At 44.2% G+C, this 22,743-nt stretch overlaps 1 long non-coding RNA gene across 3 annotated transcripts in view; it reads left to right on the forward strand.

Annotated features, from left to right (window-relative positions):
- Positions 1 to 2,245: 2,245 nt before the first annotated feature.
- Positions 2,246 to 22,743, forward strand: part of LOC106634162 (uncharacterized) — a 47,762-nt gene continuing 27,264 nt past the window's right edge. For all 3 annotated transcript variants that reach the window (XR_001337530.3, XR_004668136.2, XR_004668137.2), the window contains exons 1-2: positions 2,246 to 2,468; positions 9,787 to 10,067. This is a non-coding gene — a long non-coding RNA (uncharacterized LOC106634162). The remainder of the gene's footprint in view (positions 2,469 to 9,786; positions 10,068 to 22,743) is intronic.

A 22,743-nucleotide genomic window follows, 5' to 3' on the forward strand; every position in this document is an offset into this window, starting at 1 on the left:
ATAATCATGTAAAATTACAACCACATAATTAAAAAATTTAAAATGACGAATAGATAAAAATCACATAAATTACAATTTTATAAAAACTACATAATACATTACAAAATTACATGACAAAACCTTCCTCAAAACAGGCTTTGGAGTCAGACTGTCTCTGTATGAATTTTGGCGCTGAGGACAGGCTGTGCAATCCTGTGCCAATCTCTTTACTCCTCTGACCTCTCAACGTCCTTATCTACCATGGTCCCTCTACCTCCTTCAGATGTCAGGAGGAGTAAATGAAACAATGATATGTAAATCAATTCGCCCTGAGCTTGGTCTATAAAAGGTGTTTAATATTTGGTAACAACATTCATGATTATATGTTAATAATTTATTCACTCAAGTGTTTATTGAGCATCTATTGTGGGGCCAGGCATGCTGGATACTGGGAAAGCAACGGGAGGCAAAATTGGATGCGGCCTTTCATGCACCCGGAGCAAGGATTCAGCGTTTGTTCCCGCAGAACCATTACCCACCCCCACTGAAATGAAATGGAGGCCAGTGTTTACCGGGCCACCTCTGCGTACCTCTTTTGAGCTCTGCATATTGCTTTTGTGCCAGATGGGCAAGAATAAATGAAAGCAGCCATTTCTGCTAGGGAGCAATCAGAGCTTAATATTGAGCTTTTTGGAAACTGAACTCGTAGCAGTCATAGGCAAGGGCCACTTCCTTGAGGAAATGAATGAAGACGTCTTGCTTTTCCTAAGCTAGGTTCCCCGTTTGTATTTCTTGACAAGGGCCAAATGTGTCATACAAAGGACTGTTTTCATTGTCCCTGTTTTTCAGTTTCCTCCAAGCCCCACCAGCTTCTCTGCTTCTGCAGGAAGTTTACCAGGAAACAGGTGCACAAAAGGAAGAATTTGCCGAGGCCCTGGCAAACTGGAAACTGAATCCAGGTGACCAAGGTCTAATCCTCCCCTACACCAGGTAATTTCTCTCCCTTGCATCTGACCTTGTGAAGTCAATAGTTCTCAGGTGGCCCATGGCTCCTCCAGTACTTCTGGAAATCTTTGCACCAGTGCCTTTTTAAAAAATTTTTTATTTTTTGCCATACATGGCTTTGATTCTCTGCTACACATTTCTCAGATGGTTTTATGAGACCTCAGGAATAATACCTATTTCTTGGCTTTGTGTGAGGACTCAGTGAAACATGTTAGGAATGCTGAGATGTCTGGTTGGCAGCGCAGAATAAGGGCTCATTTATTGGACTGGTTGTTGGGTCAGGTGGGGCAGTCTATCTGTAGATATACAGACACATAGATCAATGAACATACAGATGGAGATACAGCTATAGGTAGATGCACATGTACACATACATATAGTGTATTCACATACATGTATTAATTCAACATTTTTTCTTTTTTGAGATAGAGTCTGAGTCTGTCACCCAGGCTGGAGTGCAGTGGTGTGATCTCAGCTCACTGCAACCTCTGCCTCCTGGGTTCAAAAGATTCTCATGCCTCAGTCTCCCTAGTAGCTGGAATTACAGATGTGTGCCACCACCATGCCTAGCAATTTTTTTTTTTTTTTGTATTTTTAGTAGAGACAGTGTTTCGCCATGTTGGCCAAGCTGGTTTTGAACTCCTGACCTCAAGTGATCTGCCCTCCTTGGCCTCCCAAAGTGCTGGGATTACAGGTGCGAGCCACTGTGTCTGGCCTAATTCAACACTTTAACAAATAATCCAGTGCCTACTATATGCAATTCACTGTATTCATATTTACATGAGTGGATCAATTATTAGTCCTATTTGTGAAATCCAAAAAAAGAATCTAACATTTGAATTTATGTAAGAAGTGTTGGAAAAACTGTTTTCCCAAATGAGCTAAGATGGAGCAATGGGACTTTTAGGAGTGGGCTTCACAAGTTACCTGCTAATCATTGATCTCAATGTAGGCTAATCCCGGGCAGTGAGAGATGGCCATTCGAGGACATCACTGCAGAAGACCTGGCATTCTGCCTCCTTGTGGAGTCAGACTTTGGTCCCCTGCAGTGTTTGCCATTGTGGGGGCATCAGATGCTGATGGGCAGAATGAATGTGGAGGAAGTTGGCTTCACTAGGGCAAGGAATGAATGGCCACCACTGCTTTTGTGCCAAAGGACTAAGCCTCCCTGGGAGAGAGGACAAGAACAGGCTGGAGGAGGGGTGCCCTTCATCATCTTGTGAGCATCTGGGCCAAGTTCAGGGCTGGTGCTCTCGTTCAGACAGATTTAGCTGGTGGTGCAGAGATCCGTGAGCTTGCTTTTACAGGACTTTAATGATATATAAAAGCAGCACGAGGTGCTCCTGACTGTGGATTAATTTGGAGATGACTTTCTCTGTTGAAGAGTAGCAAGACTCTCGCGAGTTCTTAAAAATGCACTTGTTTGGTATGAGAATGAAAAGCAGTGGCTGAAGAACCAATCTTCAATGGGCAAGCCTTCTCTGGTAAGTTAAACAAATTCAGGCTGGGATTTAGAGGAATTCGTGCTTGTGTAAGGATTAGGGCATGCCAAAGTGAAAACTCCAGTATGCAAAATATTACTGAGAGGTGATTTAGAAATACAGATACTTGCGTTTATTTGACAGATCTGGAGCAGTTACTGTCTGCTGCAAAGGTTGCCACTACAGATGCAAGAGGAAAGGGCCCTCATGATTTCTGTTTGATTGTGGCCACCAAGACTAAATGGCGGAATGTAGGAATTACAAAAGCATGGAGGAAGGGAGGGAATTTTTGCAACTCATGAATAACCTTGTAAATGGAAAAGCCTGTTTTACCCCTGAAAAAGGAATAAAAGACTTGAGTTTACATGAGAAGTGTTAAAAAAAATTTCCCGTATACCCTTGCCTTCTGGTTAATTCCATTTTAAAATTGTAATTTAAAGCTAAATTAAAAGTAAGCCAATGTTGTGGAGGCGTGGAGTGGAATACAAGTACCTGGGCCCCACTTCCCAAGATCTGGATTTAGCTGGTCTGAGATAGATCCTAAACTCTGAATTTCTAACAAGCTCCCAGGTATGCTGATGCTGCTGTTCTGCACGTCATACCTGGGGTGGCACTGAGTGAGAGGTTGTTAGTTTTCCATTTTTGAAGGTATTAAGCAGAGAATGGTTCTCAAATTTGGTTGCATTAGAGTCAACTGGGGAGCTTTAAAAAAGCCCTAGTATCCTGACTGCATCCCAGATCAACAACAGCAGAAAGTCCCATAAAAGCAAGCTCATGGATCTCTGCACCACCAGCTACACCCATCTGAACAAGAGCACCAGCACTGAACTTGGCCCAGATGCTCACAAGATAATGAAGGCTGTGGGGTTCAGGCATCTGTATTTTTAATAGCTTCCCACATAGTTCAATGTGTAGCCGAGGTGAAGAACTGCTGCTCTAGGAGGAAATTATTTGAGGCAACGGCAACCAAAGGTCTTAGTCATCATGAGGTGGCAGAATCACTTTGGAGACCCCGAATATTTTGTAACGCTTCCTGTCCTATCTTGAAATGAAATTCACAGATTGTATAATCTACTTACATGCATCATTACAAAAAGTTCTTTCTGTAATATAAAGGAGAAACAAAAGAGAAGTTGAAAAAGGTAACTTTTGGTAAACACACACACACACACACACACATATATTCGATAGGTAAATGCTTGGGCACAAGCTCTCTAGAAGACGTAATAAAGTATCCAGGTGTTTGTCTTGTAAGGATGTGATCCCGACAACCCCAGAGCCAGGCCAAGCCTGGAGCACAGGACCAGTGACTCAGACACTACCGGCTTGGCGTCATGGTGCCGTGGTTTTCCACACTGGTGAAAAACGCTCAGTAAATTGCTGGGCACAGCAACACACGTTGACTGACTCTGGGTTCCTGCATATTCCGCTCATACTAAACCAGGCGATAATGCTCTATGATTACGTGTCAGAGAGTTAGGGTCCAGGGTAGGTAATTAGCAACGGGTTGTTCACCGACATGCATTTCAGGCTGAATTTTGAGCATTTCAGAAATTCTAGCTTCCCTCTTCCTCCCCCAAATGCGAAGATGTCTCCACTATAATTGAGCAATCACAAACGGCCCCCTCCAATGTCTCAGGGCTCCCCGTTGAACACCCATGTGGAATAAGGAGTGAAGGTGAGCTCACTGAAATGCACTCGATGCCAGTTCCACCTTCCACACCGGAGCAGCGTCCCGCAGACCAGGGCTGGTGGGCGAAACTGGTGGGCAAAATGGGGTGGGCTGGATAAAGGACTCCCACCCGAAATGGCTGCAGGGGCCCATTCGAGGGAGTGGAGAGAGAAGGGCTGCGGGCTTCCAGCCAAGCTTTACCCTCACTGAAAGTTCAGGTTCAGGGCCCAGTCCCCCAGCGTGAAAAAGGGACCCTTATAAAGAGGTAAAGGGGCTTCCTTCAAATCCCCTGCACCCGCGCCCCCTCCCTCAAAGATAATCCTGGGAAATATTTAGCGATCTCCAGTGCCCTCTAGTGGCAGATACTTGTCATGCCAGGCACCAAAAGATGGTTAATAATTTTTATTGTTTAAAAACATCACACAAGCCCATGCAGGTTCATACAGTAACAATCTCAAGCTTTCCTGCATTTCCTTTTATCATCCCGATCTTACTACACCCCTAGAGAACATTTACATTCCTTTCCTATGCATTTACAAATGATATATATGTATATTATATATTCGTTTCTATATGTTACACAGAGATGTAGACATGTAGAAATATACATTACATGTGCACATATGAAGTGTATGACTTATACATAAGCATAAAATATATTTTGTATGGCATATATGTGTATATATTTTATATTTACAAATGTAAAAATATTTTAAAACTTTATATAAATATATAAAAATATAATACATTTAATTATATGCTTTATACAATATGTTTATATAAAGTTTATGCTTATATTGATAATATATTTTTATGTACTATATAAAGTCTGAAAATATATTGTATAAGGTTTATTTTTATTTTTATTTATTTATTTTTGCGACAGGGTCTTGCTCTGTTACCCAGGCTGGAGTGCAATGGCACAGTTCACTGCAGCCCCGAACTCCTGGGCTCAAGGGATCCCCCCACCTGAGCCTCCGAAGTAGCTAGGACTACAGGTGCAAGTTGCCATGCCTGGCTAATTTTTTGTAGAGACAGGATCTCCCTGCGATGCTCAGGCTAGTCTTGAACTACTGGGTTCAAGCAATCCTCCTGTCTTGGCCTCCCAAAGTGCTTGAATTACAGGTGTGAGCCACACACCCGGCCTGAGGTTTTTAAACACAAAGTGATCTGACTGTTTTACTGCTGCATGCTGTTGTGCAGTGTGGAAATAATCTGATTTGTTTGATTTTTCTCCCCTACAGATGGACATTTAGATGGCTTTCATTTTTCTTCCATTGCAAGAATACTTTGTACATATATGTGAGTTTTTCTATAAGAAACACTTCCAGCTTTTCATTTAAGTCAGAGACTCAAATCTGAAATGCAAAAGCTTGTAAAACTGTGAAGTGTTAAAAATCATCCCGCCAAAGGAGTGAGGTGAAGGGAAGTTTTATAAAATTGGAATGGAAGGAAAAGGCTGGACAGGAGTGGGATGGCATGGCTGAGAGGGAGATAGGAGGCTGGATATGGATGAGGAGTGGGAAGTGTGGGATGGCGTGGCTGAGAGGGAGATAGGAGGCTGGGTATGGGTGAGGGGTGGGAATTGGGAACACCGTTTTCACCTAAAGCTGTATTCAGGGCCTGGGGTTTTTGTTTTTGTATTTATTTAGAAAATAGATAAAACTTCTATCTGGTTCAAAATTCGACAACAACAGAAAGGTGTTAGATCTCATCTTCCTTATTCTTCTGTCTTCCAGCCGCTCCGTTCTCCCCAGCAGAGCCAACTAAAGTAATCAGCGTCTTCTGTATCCTTCCACAGATAGTTCATGCATAAGCAAAAAGAAAAAAAAAGTTTCTTTCTCTTTCTCATTTTCCCTTCAAAAACCACCAATAATTGTACCTGACATACACAGCCTGCCCCTTTTCCTCATTAAATAATGGGAGATTATGTCATTAGGAAGAAACAGATTTCTTCATTCCCTTTGCCTGGCATTCCATTATGTGGATGAGGTGTTATTTATTTAGGCAGTCCCCACCTGAAGGACATCTTGGTTGGTTCCAATCTTTGCTATGACAACAGTGCCACAATGAGTAGCCTTGTACAACTGTCATTATGTGCATGTGTGGGGACACATGTAGGATACAGTCCTGGTAGTGGAATTCCTGTCTCAGAGGGTTTTTTAAAAAAGAACTGCAAGTTGCCGTCTGTGGAAGCCTTGCCAGTTTGTACCCTTGTGTGATCCGCTTCACCTCTACCAGCACCTGAGTCACTGAGCGTTATGTTATTTGCCAACTGGATAAGTGAAAAATGGTATCTCAGGGCACGTTATGGGACATGTTAAAGTATAAGCGCAGCCAAATATCTTTTCAAACACTGATGAGGGGCCCTGGAGTTTTAGTGCCTTTCTTTAGAGGAATTTTAGGTGCTGGTCTTACTGACTCGGAGCCTCTTCCTCAATCTGCATCGCCTTAGCTGACCCCAGTGCACTTTAGGGCATTACGTGGATTTGGGGTTTTCTCATCCTGCTCTCCTTCCTTTGGGAGTGGCCTCCAAGGCAGCCGTCTTCCCATTCCCCTTGCTTCCCTCCTATCTCCGTCTCAGCCACGCCATCCCACTCCTGTCCACAAGCCGGGTGCATGAGCCATTCCAGAGGGACTTTACCTTGCTGGAATGAGCGTGGTAAGGGGCCTGGGTGTTGTGCTCCTCCCTCCTTGGGCTCTGGTGCTCTGGCTCCCAGACTGTGACCCACGATCCTCTCGCGTCCCATGTGCGTGACCTCTCCGTCCGATAGCACAAGCAATTCTCAAACAGCCACTTGAGCTGGACGCCCCCGGACATGCCCTGCACTTTTCCAGCTTTACATCGTGGCCTGTGTTGCCCCCTCCATGTGTGATGCCCTCCTTGAGTCCTGCATGGGTGCACGGCTGCCCGCTCCAGCAGGTCAACCCTCGGGCCCATGAACTTCCCCTACACACGCTCTTGTGGCACCAACTGTCTTCCTAGGTGGTGGCCACACCAGGAAACATTTCCCAGCCTCTCATTGCTCTTGAAAATTGTATCATCAAATAGCAGCACATGTTAAACAGTTAAGAAGAAAATTAACATGCAAAATTAACAGAAGAAAGGGAAGAAAGAGAAAATGCAATCTGCCCAAAGCTGTTCTTGACAATTTTGGGAGTGATTTAATGTTATTTTAAGTTTTATGAAGAAAGTACAATCTTATCAATATTTGTATCTTGCTATTTCATATTCACTGCAATTTAATATGTAAAAGTTACCACAGGGACACTAAGTGGTAAAGAGTTAATGGTCTTCCCATCCACTAAGTGCATGGAACCAGAACAGAACAGGGGCCTGATTCCCACTGCCTGAGGCCAAATTTCCATCCACGCCAAGCATGCTTTTCAGCATCTCCACCTTCAACTGCTGTTATCTGTCTGCCCTAGCTTCTTCCAGCACCCCAGGGAAAAAGCTGCATCACATTTTGGAGGGAAATAAAGAAAGAGAACTAAAGACCTATTGGATTTCAGTCTTTGGTTGGTGGTTAATAACCTAGATAGCTCAGGCGTTTTCCAGGCTGGAGTGCAGTGGTGCCATCATAGCTTACTGCAGCCTCGAATGCCTGGGCTCAAGCAATCCTCCTGCCTCAGCCTCCTAAGTTGCCTAGTTAATTTAAAAAATATTTTGTAAAGACAGGGGCTTCACTATGTTGCCCAGGCTGGTCCCAAACTCTTAGCCTCAGGAGATCCTCCTGCCTTGGTATCCCAAAGTGTTAGGGTTATAGGCCTGAGCCACTACACTTGGCCCAAGAATTTAATTAAAGAGGTGGGATGAGCAAAGAGTTCCTGGAGGGAAGCTAGCTTTCACCTGCCTTCCTGCTACCTGGAAGGTGCTGTTTATGAATTCAGGATTCATCTGTCCACATTGATGGTTTTCTTAGCTTGTGAGGTTACTGAAACACAATTATTATAGATAGAAAACTTTCCCCAGTGGCCCCTTGAGACAGGTTGAATAATGTCACTTAATCTCTATAACCTTCCTCTGAAATAGGCATGGTCATTCTCTCTTTTAATGATGAGAAAAACAGGAGAAGAGAAGTACATAGGAGGATGGAAACTTGGCCTCGGGCGGTGGGGCTCAGGCCCCTGTTCTGTTCTGGTTCCACGCACTTAGTGGATGGGAAGACCACTAACTCTTTACCACTTAGTGTCACTGTGGCAGCTTTTACACATTGAATTGCAGTGAATATGAAATAGCAAGATACAAATATTAATACAATTGCACTTTCTGCATAAAGCTTAAAATAATGTGAAGTCACTCAAAAAAAGGTCAAGAACAGCTTTGGGGCAGATTCCTTCCTTCCTTCCTTCCTTCCTTCCTTCCTTCCTTCCTTCCTTCCTTCCTTCCTTCCTTCCTTCCTTCCTTCCTTCCTTCCTATGGAGATATTGTTACAGGGAGGCCTATGGGATCCTGCCTAACTAGTTTTGGAGGCAAATGCTATGTGGGGGCTTGTAGGAGGCAGCGCTGTGCTTGCTGGAGTTAAGCTCTAACCTGAGTTGGGTTTGCATCCAGCTGCTGGTTGGTCCAGGGAGGTCTCTAGCTGCTGCTTGGAAACCAACAAAAATAGTAGTGAGTTCCAGAAACGTTGGAGTAAGGTGATGACTTGGTGATAAAAAGTCTTTCTGGAGGAAAGGGAAAACACTCCCATTTTATTATCTGTGAAATCTGGTGGCCAATGAAACCACTTCCCACTGACTTGGGTGAGGAAGGCAGATACTTAGATTCACGTTCCCAAAGAAGAACATTATGCAATGGAAGATGTAGCTTCACAGTATATCCCACTCTGTCAGGACTCTGTGCTGCATATAAACTCTGATGTGAAAGGCATTCTTCCTCCCTGGGATTGTGCAGTTCCCAGGCTGGGCAGCTGTATACTCTAGCCCTGGATAGGTTGATTTGTTTAAGGAAGGCTGTTTGCTAGCAGGTATACAGAGATAATGCATTTTATATGCAGAGTTAGTGTCTTTTAAAAAGAGAAAGCTGAAAAAGCCTGAAGACATACAAAACAATCTATTCACTCCTGCACCTCTCCCTTCTGCAGACACAGAACTTCCCTGGCAGCTCTGATCTGGGGGCTTCCTGTAGGTGCAAAGACCTGGTTCTTCAGACTCCATCCATGGAAGGAGGGAACACCAGTCACGGGGAGGTGGGCTCTGCACTGGGTTCCAGACACAGCAAAACAGGGCTTGGCATAGGTAGGAAGGGGAAAAGGAGGCCCTAGTCAAAGGGCAGGGCAGCCTCAAAGTTGACCCCAAGGCTGGGACCAGGGGGTACTTCTGCTCCTTTCTGTACCCAGAGTCAAAAGAAACAGTTCATTCCTCTTAACCCTTTCATTGAATCCTCCCTGCAACTTGGCACCCCTGAAACCACATAGAGAAATCACTTCTGTTGTAAACCCTTTCTTGGTGGCCCCCTGTGGCAGCAATGACTTAAAGCCTCATCACTCATGATAGTTGTGTTCTATAAAGCTGCCACGAACACTGAACTAGTAGACGCTGAATCGTTGCTCCTAGGAGAAGCATAGGGTTAGATTCCTGCTGGCCTCTGGTCATGTTTTGTCAGCTGATCGGTACATAACATCATTCTATGTATGTTTCTGTTGACAGATGCCTTGTTTGAGGTATAGTGTGAATCCATTAGCACTGAACTCAGGACCAGCAACGGTGTGACTCAGGCCTGAAGGAAGCTTTTCTAGCACATGGATTTCCTCTGTAAGGCACCTCACAGCCTCTCGTGCCTGGGAACTCTAGCCAGCACTGCAGCACGATGCCTAGGGCCATTATAAATGTGAAATCACCAAAGAAACCCCACAAAAATGTGAAAATCACGGCACTAAATAGACCACAAAAAGGATGCTTGTTTGCAGTATGAGAACTGGAACCAGAAGGTAGGATGTCATCTTGTTCTTCCTTAGCACTGGATGACTCAAATTTCTCTCCACTCTGCCAGTGTCTTTGAATGACCAGGAAATTGCTGGGAATATTGATTTTGGGATAACAAATAAATTTTATCGACTAGCTGAATTTGCAAATATGGAGTCCACAAATAATAAGGGTTGTTTGCATCTTGAGTTAATTGCCATTTAAAAACAATGTCCTTTTCCAGTTTGTTCATTCATCGTGGTCCAGGTCTCAAAAGTGATTCCTCCCAGGGGTCAGGTGGGCAGTGCCAGGGTCTGGTGGTGACTCAGGTGGAACAGAGGTCACTGGCCTTGTCCAAAGGAGGCTGCAGCTCCTTTCCTCCTGCAAGCTTGGTAGGGGTTGGGGCCTCATCAATTTTTCTTGGGTGGGGCCCATAGTGGCATCTGTGTGAGTGTGGCCAGGGATGTCTCTGGAAGAGGGGGTTGCAGACTGAGATTTTCTGTTTATTTGGAGGGTGAATTTGGGGTGCTGAAGGGCACTGGGCTGTCTAGGGCTTCCTATGTCTTCCCTTAGTGCTACCTCTGGGACTCCATTTTGTCAGAGTTCCTGATATTTCATGAGAAAGCTGGAAATCCAGGTTTTTTTTTAAATCAGAAATGTCAGGATTTAAAAATATAAGCAGCTAACTAAAAATTCAAAAATCCCTAACCATTGTGCAAGCCAAATGAAACAGGCATAATAAACATGAGCTGCTATGTTCCTAGGTGCCTGGTCAGCTGGGATACAGGTGAGGGGCTGACGGCAGGTGCAGGTGACCCCCTTGCCCACTGCCTGTCCATTCCATGTGTTGTTGCTTGGACCCATTAATATTGTCTGCCTCATATTTCTGTTTGAAGAAAGTTCTGCTACGTGGGTGAGTCTTGTCTATATTGAGAGCAGGGTTGAGCTGCAGTCAGTTATAAAGTCTACCTTCAGTGGGATATTATAAGGGTTCACAAGAATTGAATTAACAACATTTTTATATCTGAGGCTACACAATCCTAAAGGAAATGTGACTTCTACAGAGAGAATGAAGATGTTCCTAGCACTTTCAAGTATATCGAGCGTTCCTCCAATAAGTGTATTTTTTTCATCTTGTGCATCTTGTGTATGAAAGCTTTCTGTGAGGTTATGTCCATGAAAACAAACGCCTTTTTTTCTTTTCCTAATAAAAGTGGAATAATGAAAGATAAGGTTAAGGTTACACCATGGCTACAGTGGTTGTCAACAAGCCTTTTGAGATTGTCTTTTTCTGTTGAAATCAGTTAATGAATTGGAGTTTTCCACTGAGCTCACAGAAGGTAGCTTTTCAGATCTGGGAGCAGATAATCAGAGAGAGACTTTTTCCATGCAGCATGTTGAAGGGCATCATTTGGTCTTGTGGCTACACCAACTGAGTCTGGTCCAGGACCAATCTCGCTAATTACCACAGGTGGACCTTTGGCCCAAGGAAGCAAACAAGGCTTTGGGGCACTTCTCCATGGCCGCCTTGGGACCCTTCAGAAGTGATAAGCCGCCAATGTGGAAGCTGCTTGGGTGATAATGATTCTCGAATGGGCTTTTATGTGGACGAGCAACATGACCTAAGGCACCAGGGATACCAGAAAGGACACTTTTTATGCAGCTTGAAATGTGAGTAGAGAGCAAAACAGATTTCAAAAGATGAGCACCACCGCTCTCTCGACATTATAAAGTGTCTTCTGAGTGACAACAGTGCATCCTTGTGCATGAATTGCACTTAAGCTTTGTATTTTTGGAAAATAACAATCTGTGTTTTCTGGTTACTATAGACCCAGTGTGGGCCTAGAGGTTTTATGTGTGCAAGACCTCACTCGTGTAACCCTTTCAGTGATTGGGAGAGGCAGGAGTGGTTCTTGCCCCCATTTTACAGGGGAGGAGACGGAGATCCCTAAGCTAGTGAAGGATCCAGCTGGGACTCTCGAGCTGAAGTCTGTGGATCCCAAAGCTTGTGCTTGTTGAGGATCAAGAGACGATAGAACTTGCAGTGGCTTGGATGTGGCAGGAACTCATTTCACTTATCTTTTCTCAAGACATGGGTGGTGGGAGTCGTCAGGCTGATAGAGCATCTGACGGGAAGTTAAAAGAACTTTAGCCTGGTTAGTAGTGTGTTTGGAATCACCTTGTAGGGTTTACCTTAAATCATGGGGATTGTTGCAAATTCATTATCTATGTAAAAAAAAAAAAAGCCTCTCAGTGATGCCATGGGAGGGCCATTGTGGATTACTGCTTGATTAATCATGGCTGAGTAGGGAGAGTTGCTGTCATTTTCCTTTTTCTCTTGTTTCTGTGAAGTTCCTCACCTTCCTATCTCAGCCAGATGTCTTCATCAACCCCATCTCCTCCCAGCTCCTTGGGAAACTTACCACATCTGTTTTCTTTTTACTTTTGAATAGTCTTTTTCTGTCAACTGGACTCTTCTTATTTTCTTTTTCACCAATGTTGCAAAAGTTGAAAGAATTGTACAGAGAAAATCACGCACTTACCACCCAGATGCCACAACTGGCATTTGCTGTATGTGCTGGATCACACATCTGGTCTTCTGTCCATTCTTCTAACCGCCCACCAAGACTTTAAAAAAATGCATTTCAAAGCAGGTTGCAGACATTATATACTTGCTTCCTACACACTTCAGCCTGCATACCACTGACCAGATTTCAAGATTCATTTTTGTTGCTTTTTCTGTTAAGTAAAAATTTACAGTGAAATGCATAATTCTCATATGTAGCATTGGGCAAGTTTTCCCCATTAGCTTTTAATACATCTGCTAATCTCTTCTATTAAAAAATCAAGCCAAATCTGCCCTCACCTCAGGCCCATTCAGCTACTGCCCCGAATTGCTCCTCCTCATTTCCAATCAGACTTTTCGAAAGCACTGCACCCGTTTCTTCTCTCCAGCCTCTCCCTGCACCCATCTGGCCCCGTCCCTACCCATCCTGCCATCTTCACTGAGGTTACCAATTCCTTCTGTGTCACCAAATCAAGGGGTATTTTCTAGTCATCACTCTCCTTAGCCCTCGGTGGCACCTCAAGCTCCTTTCCTCTGGACACACTCCCTTGCCTGACTTGCAGGGTGTCATTCTCCCTGGGCTTTCCCCCCAGCCCTCTGGCCACTTTCTTTCTCTCATTTGAAGTCTCCTTCACCATTTTATCCTCTGAAATTAAGTATTGGAATTGCTTAGGGCTCAGCAATTCCATACTTTTTTCCTGACTCCATATTTTCACCGACATGATCTCATCCTCTTCTGTGGTTTCAATTTCTGCCCCCACACACATGACCCTCACATTTGCGTGCTGCCTGGCATCTCTCCTGGAGCTCTAGGCCTGTATTCCAGCTCAGTGCCCCTTCTTAGATGGTCCAGAAGCACCTAACATGTACATGTCCAAAACCTGAATCAGTCTTTCCTCTTCACACTTGTTCTCTGTCTTAGTCCATTTTGTGTTGCTAGAATGGAATATCTGAGGCTGGGTAATTTATAAAGAAGAAAAGGTTTGTTGGCTCATAATTCTGATGGTTGGAAAGTTCACGGTTGGGCCTCTGCATCTGGTGAGGGCCTCAGGATGCTTCCACTCATGGTGAAAGGGGAACCCCGGCTCTCAGAGATCACTGGTGAGAGAGGAAGCAAGACAGAGTCGGGAGGTGCCAGGCTCTTTTTAGCAAGCAGCTCTTGCTGGAACTAATAGAGTGAGAACTCACTCACTCCCATGGGAGGGCATTATTCTGTTCATGGGAAATCTACCCCATGACCAAAACACCTCCCACTAGTCCCCACTTCCCAGCATTGACACACTGGAATCAGACTTCAGCAGGAGATTTGGTGGAAACAAACCATGTTCAAACCACAGCATCCTCCTCTAGGATTCCCCCAGCACAGGGAGTGGCGTTACCATTAACTCAGGGGGCATTGCTTGTCCCTCCTCCATTGCCAAATTGTATTGATTTTGCTTCTTACAATTATGTCTTAATGCTACCTTCTGCTTCTCTCCACTGCCATAGTCAGGGTTCATATCCAGCTGGGCCTCCCACCCTCTTGACGCCCTCCCAGCATGCATTCTCCACCCAGTAGCCAGAGTTCTGTTCTCAAAACACTAGCCTGGTCCTGGTGCTCCCCTGCCTACACCCCCCAGTGGATTTCCAGTGTCTTCTGTCTTTGCAGGGATTGCAAGGATCTTCTGGGTCAGGCCCCTGCCCACCTCTTCAGGCCCCTCTCCCTACCCCCTGACCCCACCACTTTCTGCTCTCTAACCTCACCAGCCCATCATGCCTTGGTTCCTCCCACTGCTGGCCTCTGCCCATGCTCTTCCCTCTTCAGGAAGCCCTTGCCCCTCTCCTTGCCTGCCCAGGCCTCCCCATATACACAACTTGCCCTGCAAATGCCTCCTTCATGTTATGTGTCCCATGATGCCACATGCCTCTCCTTTCAGATACTTAGCATGGCCACACTTTTATATTTCACTGTGAGCATCTTTGATTAATGTCCTCTTCCTCATGGAAGCTTCATGACTATATTTTTTCCCTCTGCCTTTGTTTGATCTTCAACATCTAGTGAAATGCCTGACACATATTAGACATACAACTGTTTGCTGACTGAATACATGAAATTTCATTCTTTACATTTTCCTAATTTTTTAATGGAAGGCAATTAATGTTAGCCAAGGTACCAAAATTGGAGAATTAGTGTAATAGCTGTGGCTCAGATTTTAAAAAATATTTTGATAAATCTGGGACATCTAATTCCTTGGGCAGGAAACAAAGGCTCACTCATGTCACCTCAGTTTTTAAAAAAATTTGGACAGTGGTCATATACTCTGTGGCTTACAGAGCAGGGGCAGGAGACCTGGAGCCTGGAGCCTGAAAATCATGTGGCTATTAAGGGTGAATGCCTCCTGGTCGTGCTGTTATTCTTGTTTGCAGAATGGGACAGTCACATGCCCCTGGGGTCTCCAGGACTTGTGAGAATGGGATAATATTTGGGTGTCTCTGCAAAACGATAAAATCACATTAGTCCACCGCGGAACGGGCAATCATGTTTAGGATCAGGATTCCACCAAATTTTCCTGTTCTGTCTTGCAAAGGGCAGGACACCACCCCTTGGACCATAGTGGAAGGGGCTGCTTTATTGGGTCCTCCTGCTTTGGAGACTTGAGAACTGGGCTGAATCAGTGTCACTCTTATTATTATTAATGTTGTGATGATTGGTATTTCAGTAGGACTGGCTCTCTGTAAGCTCCGGCCATCCCATCAGGATTCAGTGGCCTGCAAGAGCTTGACCATGATGCTCCAGCTGAAGGGCGCTTTGGTCCCTGGTGCCAGGGTGATGGGCAGCTCAGTGGGAATGCACCTCCATCCGAAAGCACAGGGAGCCGGTAACCCAGGGGATGGGCTCTCGAGAAGCTGCCAACCCAATACTTCTGGGAATTGGCTTTCTCTTTTCCTTGTTGTGGAAACCTCACCAGCTGCTTCATGGGGGAGGTTAATTAATGCAATTAACAACAAATGCCTTAATTGCAGATGTTTAGAGAGACACTTTACTATTATTATTGTTATTATTGTTTTGTGTGCAACTCTCTGCACACTTGGATATCTCTTTATTAAAGCAAATAAAACCATAATTAGGTGCAGCCCAATTCAAACAGCAGCAGCAGCTTGGAGCAGGAAACCATAATTCAAGAACAAGAGGCGTTCTTGACAAATATTATGTTGTCTGCCTAGTAACTGGTTGTGTGCCAGGGTGCTGTGAGCCACTTCAGGAGAGCTCTTACCTGCTTTCTCTAAAGCCTGGACAGAGGGGAGAGGCCAGATTGAAGGAGACAGGCCGTGGGGAGCTAGGGCCATGCTGGCAGCCCCCTCAGAGAACAGGCCCTTGAACAAGCCCACGGGCCAGGGGAGCTTGTATTCCAGGAGGCTTTGATCAGAAATTGGGAATTACACAGGAGCTTGGAGTTAAGGGAAAAGAAAAGGAAGACAGTTTACTGCTCTTAAATTGTGGTTTTGGAGGATTAGAAGAAAGGAACCAGAGATCAGGTTAGCATTTCAAGGCGAAACAATCGATAAAACACACATTCCGGGCCTTGACCATGGATCAAGGCCTTGACCATGAAGTCTTTAGCTGTGTTTCCCGATTGCACGGACGGCTTATAGTGTGAAGTTGTGTGCATCGATATGCTAATGACGGCCTCTTTAAGTGAAATTAATGCCCGGATTGTGTGCTTAGAGCAGCCCTTCATTATTCCCTGTGATATGAAGATGTGTTGGAGATTCTTCCCGGCTTCTCAGTGACACTCTTCATACAAAATTTATCTCTTTTATGGGTTTGAAGCTCTTTCAGATACATATCAAAGACCTTTCCATGCCTCTACCCTGCATAATATATTCTGCAACAGCTTATAATAAATCATCCTCCTTCCCTGACTGGTTAGCCGTGAGCAAACATGGCTATTGCTGGCACCGAAAGGATGCGAGATCCTCATATTTAATGCTTTGCCTCTTATGTTACTACTGTCTGTCCTTCCATCTTCCCTGGGGAGCCCCACAAAATAGCAAGGGGCTGGAATCACCGGCAATGCTGTTCTGATTTTAAAGCCATTGTCTGGGTTGATAATATAGAAAATGTAACATGTTGTTCTTTCATGTTGAAAGAATCTTTTCCTCTCGTTTGCCTCATTTTCTGATTTCACAAGTAGACGTGGCACAGGTGCCCACTGTATTTCCAAAGGACTTAGGTTGACAAGGGTGACCATATTGGTGGTTGCTAATGAGCTGAGCATAGATGGGCTTTGTTGCATCTTGTTGAGGAGAGAAATCAAATAGAACAAAGGGAAAGATTGTCCAAAATGGTGGTCTCTGGGGTAGGAACTGCACCATGGCTGCTGGCTGCTAACACGGGAGGCGGATTCCACTCTAACATGGGTGACTTGGGAGAAAGCCTCCCTCAGAGAGGTTCCCTGTGTGGGCACAGAGGGATCAGGCTTTCCAACGCTCATGGGTCAATGGGGCTCTTGTGTTTGGTGTGAGTGGTGGGGTAGAAGGATAGGTATTTTTTTTAAAACAGAAACAGAATTTGCTTTTGGTGTGGTTATTCCCAAAGGCCAATGTGTGTTAAAGGAAATGCACCCTGTGATGGATATGGCTAGCTGCACCCCCTTTCCTCACCCAAATCTGCTGGCTTTATCTTCTGTAGAAATTTATAGCCGGAGAGATGGTTGCATAGAATAAATGGGACACTTTCCAGATTCCCTTGCAGCTAGCTGTGGCCACTGAGGTTGACCAAAGATTAAGTAAAATTCCTGAAGTCATACAGCTAGAAAAACAACAGAGGTAATATTTGAACCCATATCTGTTTGATTCCAAAACTATGATCTTTATTGTCTCCTTTCATTCTCTGAGAGGATGGAGAATTTCAATCAGGTAGTTTTTAAAATTTCCAGAGAATAAAGAATACACTTAACAAAAATGGCTTATCTTAAATTTATAGTATTATTATTAACTACAGATAATCTATTGAATAGGTAACATGTATTACCATACATCAACAGATAAAAACATATCATTGGGACAATTACCGAATGGTTTCTCATAAATTATAAAAGTATTTCAATTAGTTTTATTGAGGTATAATTTACATACAGTAGAATCTGTAGACTTCTGTTGGATAGCTTGATTAATTTGGCAAATGTACACAGTCATGTAACCATCCTCGCAATCAAGATGTAGGACATTTCCATTACTCCAAAAGCTCTCCATGCTGCAGTGTATTCAACCCATCCTTGCAACTCCAGCACCTGGTAAACACTGACCCGTTTTCTGGGACTATTGTTTTGCCTTTTCTAGAATCTCACATATATGAATTAACTCTTGCTTTCCAATTATTATGTTGGGGCAGTTTTTATTAGAAGGCTGTTTTGGAGTAGAAAGTTTGGAGTTTTCCTTTATAGCACTACAGACTGAAGTCATGTAGACCAAGTGGCTATTGCTTTACAGACTCAGTCAAGTGTTCTTTTCCCTATTGCAGAGGGAATGGGATTTACATTGTAAGCAGCACTATAAAAATGGCTGTGCACTTCCTCAGAGCCGCTCTGCCAGTTACCTAAACTGAGCCACCAGAATTTACTGATGACACTTGTGAGTAGGTGAACTCTTTATGCACTTAAAGAGGAATGTTTAATATTTGTGTAGAATATTGGAAATGTCCAAGTCAGAGCAGGTTAATTGGATGCATGCAGTAGTTGGGAGGTGGGCTGAGGACACTTCCAAGCTCTGAAGGCTCTTCCAAAAGTCCCATGACTTGCTCAAAGTCTGAGGCCCCCTGCTAAGTTAGCAAATGTTTTGTCCAAGTGTAGGTCTGAAAAAATGCAGCATTGTCTCTCTGCAGTTCTCACCAGAGCCAGACCTGCAAAATCAGGCACCTCTGCGGTCAGCTGTGTTGGGTATTATTCTTGGAGTCTTATGGACAGCACCAGAGTCTTGACTACAAAAGCCAGTCATGGCTGGACTCCCTCAGACGCTTCCCTACATCTGCCTCACATTGACTTATAACCCTTGAGTAGGTAGGACTAAGAAAACAACTTCTGTTTCAGGATATTTTAGTTTGGATTTCCCCAGAAGCAGACCCTGAGACAAAGATTCGAGTGACCATCTGGATAAACATCCTCAGGGGATGGGGCAGTGCGACAGGGAAGGGAAGCCAGTTACACTGGCAACTGGAGGACGGCTCCTCTAGGAAACTCTGGGAGATGGTGGCGAGCTCGCAAAGAAGAGGCCAGGAAGCTGAGGTCCTGGTGCTGCCAATCCCTGTCTGTGGCTGGGTGAGGGCTGCATCCAGAAGCATGGGATCGCCAGGACTCCTGGCTCACCCTGCGAGCTTGTGGTCAGTGCATTCCAGAGTACACAGGAAGCAGCCTTTGGTGTGCAAGGGTAGCACTGAGGGGCTTGGGCAGGGCACCTGCAGGGACTGCTACACAGGCCATACCAGGTTCCCTTCCTCATGCACCGTCTAAACCGTGCCTACTCTCCCTGCACCTGCCATAAACACTGTGTTCCTCATCAGTTTGCACTGGGCCATGTCTCTTTAGTATCTTACCATTATTGCCTTTTCTAGAAGACTTCTAGGATCTGCCTAGATAACTTCTCCTCAGCCATCAGATCTCATCTAAGCACGCTTTTCTCAGAAAGCCTTGCCCTGGCATCCTGGTGAGCGCAAGTCCCCCTGCCACATGCGGAGGGGGCGTTGGTGGACAGGCCTGCCCAGTGCTCCTCAAGAGGTTTTTCAGCAGAAAATCACATTTTCCAGACTCCCGTGGGGCTGGGCTTCTGGACATCATTGGGAAGTGTCTTTGTAGCACAGGTGGAGTGGAGCCTGCCTTCTGATTTTTCCACTTTGTGCTTTCTGCATTCCTGTGCATTTCTGGCAAGCAGACCTGGAGATGTGGGGTTGTTCTGTGGTTCCTTTCCAGCAGTCAAGTTTTGTAGTGTCAAGAGATCAACGGAGGGAAGGTCACTCATTATTTTGTCCTTGTGTATCTATCTGGTGTGCTGTGGTTTAGACCAATAGTTGAGATGATAATGGTTTCCTTACTGATCTTTGGATCAAAGAGAAGGTGGTGTGTTCCCAGAGCCTCTCGATTCTGTCTCTCTGATGGTCCCATGGTTGGTGGTTGTCCTTGAGGAACAGGCCCATGGTATTGTTGAGAGTAAATGGAAGTCTATCCTAGAGTCTGCTGCTTCCGCTCTTCCAGAGATTTTGTAAGCACTCAGCCCACCAATTAAATACTCTCTGCTACAAAATAAGATGTGATGGCTTATGTCTCCTAAAATTGAACTTCAGTGGATATGTCTAATTGCACCAATACTTTTTATTTTCTTTTATTTTTAAAATTAACACATAATAATTGTACATATTTATGGGTATAATATGATGTTTTAATACGTGCATACCTTGTGTAATGATAAAATCAGGGTAATTAACATATCTGTCACTTCATGCATTTATAATTTCTTTGTGGTGAGAACAATTGGAAACCTCTCTTCTAGCTATTTTGAAATATTCATTATATTATTGTTAACTATAGTTGCCCTACTGTATTTTTTAAATTTTATTTTTATTTTCCACATACTTCTACTTGGAAGCAGTTTTATATTTATTTGTGGGAGTATATAAAATAGGGGTCTTCTATTCAGAAGGTGCCGTGACGATGGGCTTATATCAGCTTTGGCTAGTATAATAACTTAGGGCAATGGTTCTCAAACAGGGGTGACTTTGTCCCCCAGGAGACATTTGGGAATGTCTGGAGACTTGGGTCATCAAAACTGAGAAAGGTGCTTTTGGCATTCAGTGGGTAGAGGATGGGGACACTGCTCAGCATCCTACGGTGCACAGGACAGCACCGACAGCAACGAGTTACCCGGCCCAAACTGTCAATGGTGCTGAGGTTAAGAAACTCGGATTTATGGACTTCTGTCTTTTTTTTGAGACAGGATTTCACTCCCATAGCTCAGTCTGGAATGCAGTGGCGCGATCTTGGCTCACTGTGCTTGGGTGATCCTCCCGACTCAGCCTCCCAAGTAGCTGAGACTACAGGTGCACACCATCACACCCAGCTAATTTTTTGTATTTTTAGTAGAGATGAGGTCTAGCCCTGTTGCCCAAGCTGGTCTTGAACTCCCGTGCTCAAGTGATCTGCCTGCCTTGGACCCTCAAAGTGCTAGGATTGGGCCGGGCGAGGTGGCTCATGCCTGTAATCCCAGCACTTTGGGAGGCCGAGGCAGGTGGATCACCTGAGATCAGGGGTTTAATACCAGCCTGGCTAACTTGGTGAAACCCTGTCTCTACTAAAAATACAAAAAATTAGCCAGGTGTGGTGGCAGGTGCCTGTAAGCCAGCTACTGGGGAGGCTGAGGCAGGAGAATCGCTTGAACCCAGGAGGTGGAGGTTGCAGTGGGCCGAGATCACGCCATTGCACTCCATCACTCTTGGGCAACAAGAGTGAAACTCCATCTCAAAGTAAAAAAAAAAAAAAAAAAAAAAAAGTGCTAGGATTACAGGCATGAGCCACTATACCTGGCTGGTTTTCTGAAACTATATCAGATAGTGTACAGGATCTTTGGGAGAGCAGAGAGCTTGGTGAAATGCACAAGCACAACCCAGACTGCTCCAGGAATCATCCTGATGCTGCCATCCCATGCCTTTAAGGACTAGATGCCAGAAGCCCTCCTGGGCAGGGGCGTGATTATTGATCCTTACTGTGCAGAGAAGGACGTGGAGGTATGCTTGTCTTGACACAAGCTTGGGTCTGTTCTAGTCCATGCTTTCCTGGACTCCCACACCCTTCCTTTTGTGGGACGTTTGTTTGGAAAAAAAATCACTAATAACCTGACTGAATGACTTGTAAGTTCTAGCAAGTAATAGAATGGCATTTGTCTCTTTTATCCAAATTGGTAATGTTTTAAAAGATTTTATGACTTTAAGGTAGTCATTTTGTCTAGTCATATTTCTGTGTGGGGAGGTGCTACATATTTATGCACACATAGGCTATTTATTTAATTTTTAAATAATTCAAGAATATATTATCATCATAGAAAACATCAGACAATAAAGAAGTGCACAGAGAAAAAAGTGAAAATACCATTTGAACCCCTCTCCCTCTTCACTTTCAAACCCACCGCCCTTCCCAAATGTACCTGCAGTTCCGTTCTGGTGTATATTCTAGATATTTGGTGTACATATATTTTCTATGTGTTTACATGCACAAACATGCATGTAAAAAAGGCATCGTCTTGTTTTCAGGATTTGTCTAATCCTTGTGATCATATGTATTATTTTGCAACTTCCTTTCTCCATCTCCCCTCCCACACTTTCTTTTTCTTTTAGCTTGATATGTCTTGAAGAACTTTATACCCAGGAATGTCTGGCTTCACCTCATTCTATTGGCTGCTGCGTAGTGTGGCTTGGGACAGATATGCTGCATTCAGGCAACTATAGAGTGGTGATCACAAGCTCTCATCCTGCTGTCAGCCTGCTGGGGTTGAAATTGTGGCTTCACTACTTTGTACATATGTGACCTTGGACACTTTACTTAGCTTCCCTGTTGCTTGTTTTTCTCATTTGTGGCCTGGTTCTTCATCTGTTAAAAAAATGTGAGCTTGTTGAAGTCATCCAACAGATTAACAAGATGTGCTTATACTGTAGACACCATCTACCACATTTTCCCCAGGTCTTGACATGAGAATGGATGCAGTTTGAATTGCATTGAAACATTACTTCTTCTTTTCTAAAATTTTCTTTTCCCTAGCAGAACAATTCTAAGCAGATGTAGTTGAAACCCAGGTTTTGAAAATTCTGAGCTTAAGAAATTATATTTTTTATAGTTTCCTAGAAACTTTTCCTTCATGACCTGCTGGCTACAGGCAGGATATCAGTTGATTCCAATGATTCTTTATTTCACCTTGGCATGTCTTTTATCAGAAATCATATGGAAACTTTTTAATTTATGGGCTTTTATTGCAATCCTCAATTCACCCTGAGTAGTCTATTATGAAGTGTTCTAGAGGTTCTTATTGTCCCTTATCAGAGAATTGTATCTCGGTGCAATTCATCTGTAGTCATTCTTCACAGAGAAAATCTTTCATATTACCTTTCTTTCATCATA

The sequence above is a fragment of the Pan paniscus genome, chromosome 21 (assembly GCF_029289425.2).
Source record: "Pan paniscus chromosome 21, NHGRI_mPanPan1-v2.0_pri, whole genome shotgun sequence".
Classification (NCBI taxonomy): domain Eukaryota; kingdom Metazoa; phylum Chordata; class Mammalia; order Primates; family Hominidae; genus Pan; species Pan paniscus.